We start from the raw sequence: 6,112 nt of genomic DNA on the forward strand, positions 1-6,112 counted from the left end.
CTTGGGAGGGTGGAGGGACAGCGCAGGAGGGGAAGACCCTCTATCAGATGGATTGATTCGGTGACTGGGGTAATAGGGATGGGTGTGTCAGAGGCGGTGTGGTTGGCGCAGGATAGAGCAGGGTTTAGGGCTGTTGTGCATAGGGTCGCTATGAGTAGGAAACGACTCGACGGCACATAACAACAACAATATTGGCTAAGATTGTGTTGAGAATTTTTCTATTTATGCTCATGAAGGATATTTTTCTATAGTTTTATTTAGCTGATATAGGTATCAGAGTTATGTTTGCTTTATCCAATGAATATGGTGTGTTCCACCTTTTTCTATCTCCACAAATATTTTAAGAAGGAATGGCAAACATTATAAAGTCTTCTCCTAATGTTTGGTGGAATTCACCAGTGAAGCTGTGTGAACTAGGGCTTTTGTTGGTTAGGAGTTTTTCTATAACTTTTCAGTTTCCTCCTTTGCAATGGGTCTGCTCAAGTGTTAGTTTAGGTAGGGTGTGAATTTGTAAGAATTTGTCCATTTCTTATGGATTTTCAATTTGTTGGAGTATAGCTTTTGATCATATTATTCTTACTGTCATTTGGTACTGTTGTAACATTACCTACTAATTTCTTATTTGTGTTGTTTGTGTCTTCACTTTCTTCTGTTAGGATTGTCAATTGTTTGTGAAGTGTATTAATTCTTTCTTTCAAAAACCAGCTCCTGGGTTCTTTTGGGTTTTTTTATACTTCCTATTGATTTTCTGTCTTTTATTTCATTTATTTCTGCTCAGTTGAAAGCAGAGAGTACCAGAATGATATCTATTTGTTCTTTATCAATTATGCAAAGGCATTTGATAGTGTGTGTCATAACAAATTATGGCTAGCATTTGAAAGAATGGGAATTCCAGAACACTTGATTGTACTTATGTGAAACCTATACCCAGACCATGCTATTGTCCAAACAAAGCAAGGGAACCCTGTATGGCTCAAAATCAAGAAAGAAGCATATCAAGGATGTATCCTTTCCCCATACCTTTTCAATGTATATGCTGTTTGGATCATTCAAGAAGCTGGGCTTTATGAAGAGGGAAGTGGCATCAGAATTGGATGAAGATTAAAAAAAAAAATTTACCACCAGGCCAGTAGGTAGCATCTGATAGATGGAAAAGGATTGAAGTTGTTAATGATTTCATCTTGCTTGGATACACAATAAACATCCTTGGCACCAGCAGTCAGGAAATCAAAAGATTAATTGCATTGGTAAAATCTGCTGTTAAAGATCTCTCCAGAGTATTAAATAGCAACGATGTTAGTCTAAAGATTAAGGTGTGCCTATCCAGGCCATAGTCATATCAATACATCTGAAAGCTGGGAAATGATTAAGGATGACAGAAGAAGAATCAATGCCTTTGAGTTGTGGTGCTGGAGAAGAGCATTGAACACCTCAGGACTGCCAAGGGAGTCATCCTTGAGCAAATGAAACCAAGATGAAGCAAAGATTGTGAAAGTTTGTCTCACATACTTTGAGCATGTTCAGGATGGGCCAGTTTGTGGCCATTGCCAGACAAGAAGACCTTTGATGAGATGGATTGACACAGTGACTGTGGCAATGGGTTCAGGTGGGTCAGAGATAGTGAGGTTGGCTCAAGATAGAGCAAAATTCAGAGTCATTGTTCATGGAATCATTATGAGTTGTAGGTGACTCAATGACGCATAAAAACAGCAACAGTTATTATTACTTGCTTTCTTCTAGAGGCTGTGGGATTTGCTTGTTATTATTTTTCTAATTGTTGGATATGTTGGCTTTTTTTTTTACAACGTTTTTATATATCATGATTAAACTGATCTCAGAAGTCTTGGTATGCTATGTTTCACTTATATTTGTTTGGAGAAACTGTTATTTTTTTTTTATCCAGTATGTTCAAGCATAGTGTTATTAAATTTCTTGTACATGTTTGGTTGTTTTGTTTTTCTGTTGGTTGTTTTTTTTTTTTACTTTGTTCTCCTATTGTTGATATGTAATTTTCTAGCACTGTGGTTTGAGAAGATGCTTGGTAGTATCTGAATTTATCAAAGCTTGCTTTGTGACTTAATATATAGTCTATTATAGAAAATATTCCATGTGTGTGAAATAAGAATGTACATTCAAGTTTTTGTTGGGTCAAATGTTCTATTTATGTCTATAAGTTCGAGCTAGTTAATTGCATAACTTAGTTTTTCTGTCTTTGTTATTTTTTAGTCAATCTGTCCTTCATTGAAAGTGATGTATTGGAATATACTATGTTAGAGGTGTTGTCTATTTCTTTCTTCAGATCTATTAGTCTTTAATTATTCCCGGTTCTATTATTCAGTATCTAGGTATTAATTAAGGTTATGTCTTCTTGTTCTATTGACACTTTGATCATTATATAATGGCCTTCATTGTCTTTTCTTCACCTTGAAGTTTTCTTTCTCAGGAATTAATATTGCCATGTCTATTTTTTTTTGTTTTTTTGGTTTTTTGCCATTTGCTTGACATCTTTCCCATCCCTTGTTTTTTATTCTACCTTTACCCTAATTTCTCAGATGTATCTCTTTTATAGTTAATTGATGGGTCTTGCATTATTATCCATTCTTCTACACTATTTTATATATATTAAAATAATTTAAAATTCTAACTAGCTGGTGCATTTCATGCATTCACATTCAGTGTGATTATTGATGAAGAAGTTTATTGCTTCCAATTTGTTGTGTTCTTTTTTGCATGATAGTGTTAGTTTCTTTATTCCGTCCACTTTTCTATGCTGCCTCTTTAGTATTTCTTTTAAGTCTGCTCGTTTTCACAGATTTCCTTAACTTGTGCTTTTCTGAGAATGTCACAATTTCACCATCGTATCTGATGGACAGTTTTTCTGTGTGCAGTATTCTCGGTTGGCAGCACATTTCATCCCATTCATTGCCTTCTTACCCACATAGTTTCTGCTGACAAAAAGGAATTTAGTCTTATTGGTTCACTTTTGTAGGTAACTTTTCATTATTCATGAGCTACTTTCAGTATTCTTCTTGATTGGTTTTGGAGAATTATATTTTTTATACATCTTGGTGTTTCCTTTTGGCGATCCATCATATGTGAAGTTGGCTTGAGTTTCACAATTAGCAAATAGGAACAGGATGAGTATAATTGTCAGGATGTGTATAATTGCTCAAAATGGAAGGGGGTAGGAGAAAAAGGAGGCATATTATGTAACCATCTTCTTATTTATGCCATGGACAAGAGCTTGCAAAATTTTCTCCTATTTTTCCCCTCTTATTATCTTTATCATGTGGGGGCTTACTCCTAGGTTTCTGATCCACCTGAAGCTGGTTTGGTTGGTTGGTTTTTTTTTTTTTTATGATGAGAGATGCAGGTCCTATTGCCACTTTCTCTGCATAGATGTCCAGTTTTACCATCACCGTTTGTTAAAGAGGCTGTCATTTCCCTATTTAATGGGCTTTATTGCTTTGTCAACTATCAATTGACAGTAGCCAGATGCATCGAATTCTGAGTTCTTGATTCTATTCCATTGGTCTGTGTGTCTGCAGTTGTATAAAAATCATGCTGTTTTGATGACTCCAGCTGTGTTGTAGGGTTTGTTACCAGGAAATGTGATGCCTCCTACTTTATTTTTATATTTCAGAAGAGCTTTGCTTATTTGTGGTCTCTTTACAAATAAACTTGGAAATTGTCCTATTTGATGTAGTTTCACTGGGTATGGGCTTTTTGTCTAGTAATTCCCCCCACCTTTTTATATGCCATCTAATTGTTTTCTTGTTTGCATGATCCTGCTGAGAAGTTGGAGCTTAATCTAACTGGTTCTCCTTTGTAAATAACTCTCCATTTTTCTCAAGCCAACTTTAGTATTCTATTCTTAAGTTTTATTTTGGAGAACTTATCATCTGCTTTGATAATTTTTTTTTCTTTTGAGGTCTAACCTGTTTGGAGTTCTTGAATGTATGTTTTCTAATTTTTCATGATACCTGGCAAGTTTTCTTCTGGTATCTTTTCCACAGTTTTCTCAGTGCTTTTCCTTCCATCCTGTTCTGGAATTCTGATCACATGTATATTGTTTTGATTATTGTCATCACACGATTCTTATGTTTTCTTCCGTTTCCTTCCACATTGTCTCTGCTTTTTCTCCTAGAAGTTCTCACTGACTCTATGTTCTATCTTTTCTATCCCATATATTGAAAAAGTTTAAATATCGGTCTAGTTAATCTGGATTGTATGTTCATGCAATCTTCCTGTTATTCTGTTGGTTGTTCCCTTTTTGTCTTATAATGATTTTGAAAATTCTTGTAGCTTTTTATTTTGTCTTAAAGTCTTTCATCGTTTTAATTTCTTGATTACTAAGTGGAACTCCCCTTTACATATTTATTCTGTTTACCATCCTTGAATTATTTGGGGTTCATCTTGGTATGTATGAAGCAGGTTCTGTTGTGTCTGTGGAGCTGGCTACAAATTACTTATCTTTATGATTCTTTTAATAGAGCTACAGATTTTAAAAGTTGTTATCTGGAGTTGATAGGAGTTTTCAAATTCTAGGTTTGTAGTATGTGTTTGAGATGTGACTCTCTTGGTGAGTAGATTCAATATCTTGTGATGGAAGGTGGTGATGTTGGGGTCTGTGTTTGTGATGGGGTAGTGGTTTGTGTTGCACATAGGTCTCCGTTGTTTTGCAAGATCTCAGGTATTTATGTCTGACAAGTTTTGCTCTCCATTCAGACAGGATAAGCAATTGCTCACAGGTTCCATGGGTACGGCAAACTAAAGGTGTTGCTTTTTTTTTTTTAGAAACGGTTTTTATATAAAATTTTTCTTCTATACTGGTTAACTGTTTATTGTTTTTTTCACACCAGCTCTTTCCCATTTCCTTAACCCATCCCTCCCTCCACCCATCAAATTGTGGGACCATATTTTTACCCCATCACCCATCCTTACCCCTCTGCTTTCCCCGACTCCCCCTTACAACCTCATACACGTTTTACTAGTTGTCTATTTCTACAATGGTCTTATAGTATTTGTCCTTATAGGACTGAGTTAGTTCACTTAGCATGATGCTCTCCAGTCCCTCCCAACTTAGGTAGTGATTTACAAAATCATTGCTCCTATGTGCTGTATTGTGTGAATGTACCATAATTTCTCAATCCATTAAACTGTGGTTGGACATTTGGGCTGTTTCCACGTTCTTGTGAAACTTTTATGCAGATTCTTACACATTATGCATGTGTGAAGTCTGCTCGCATGCTGGTGGCAACAAGAAAAAATAATTCAAATTGTCTGTCTTTCTCCTACAGTCCCCACTGAAACTGGAAATGAATATTTGAGTTAGATTTGTCTACAAAAGCTACCATATACACAGTGACTAAGATATGTTACCCTAGATATGTCACTCAATTCTCCAATCTGATGGACAATTTTCTCTGCCACTTGACCGCAGGCAGCCGGGAGATAGGAGTCCTCACTCTGTGTGACTGTGGCTCAGCAGTGGCAATCTCAGTTTTCTGTGGTTTGGTTAAACAGAAGTCCAAAGTCTCAGAAGCAGCCTCCTCTGGGGCCTCTGGGGTTAGGGTGGCCTTTCAGTTTTCTAAAGGGGCCACTGGATTCTGAGGCAGGCTTTCGTTCTGTTCTACTCTACTGTGGCCACTGGGCCTGCTAGGATCACTGGGTTCTGAGGTGCTCTCTTGGTTCTGATCTGCTCCCTAGGGACACTGGATGATCAGTCTCTTGTATATTTTTTCACTTTTCATAATACTTCCGTTTCTTTCAGTAAACCTTATCTTCTTGGTGTTGGTTTCGTTCTCTCTCTCTGGAACGCATAAATATTGACATATTAGGCATTGGAGAGATGAGATGGACTGGCATGGGGCATTTTGAGTCGGATGACCATATGATATATTACTCTGGAGATGAAAAGACAAGGAAAAATAGGGTTGCCTTTATAGTAAAAAAAGTAATTTCTAGATCCATCTTGTAGTACAACACCGTGAGTGACAGGATTATATCAATACGCTTACAAGGAAGCCCAGTGAATACCACTATCATTCAGATATATGCACCAACAACCAGAGCCAAAGAAGAAGAAATAGATGATTTCTACCAACTTTTA

This window comes from Elephantulus edwardii, unplaced genomic scaffold, assembly GCF_000299155.1.
Source record: "Elephantulus edwardii isolate Elephantulus edwardi_28Jun2011 unplaced genomic scaffold, EleEdw1.0 scaffold00403, whole genome shotgun sequence".
NCBI classification, from domain to species: domain Eukaryota; kingdom Metazoa; phylum Chordata; class Mammalia; order Macroscelidea; family Macroscelididae; genus Elephantulus; species Elephantulus edwardii.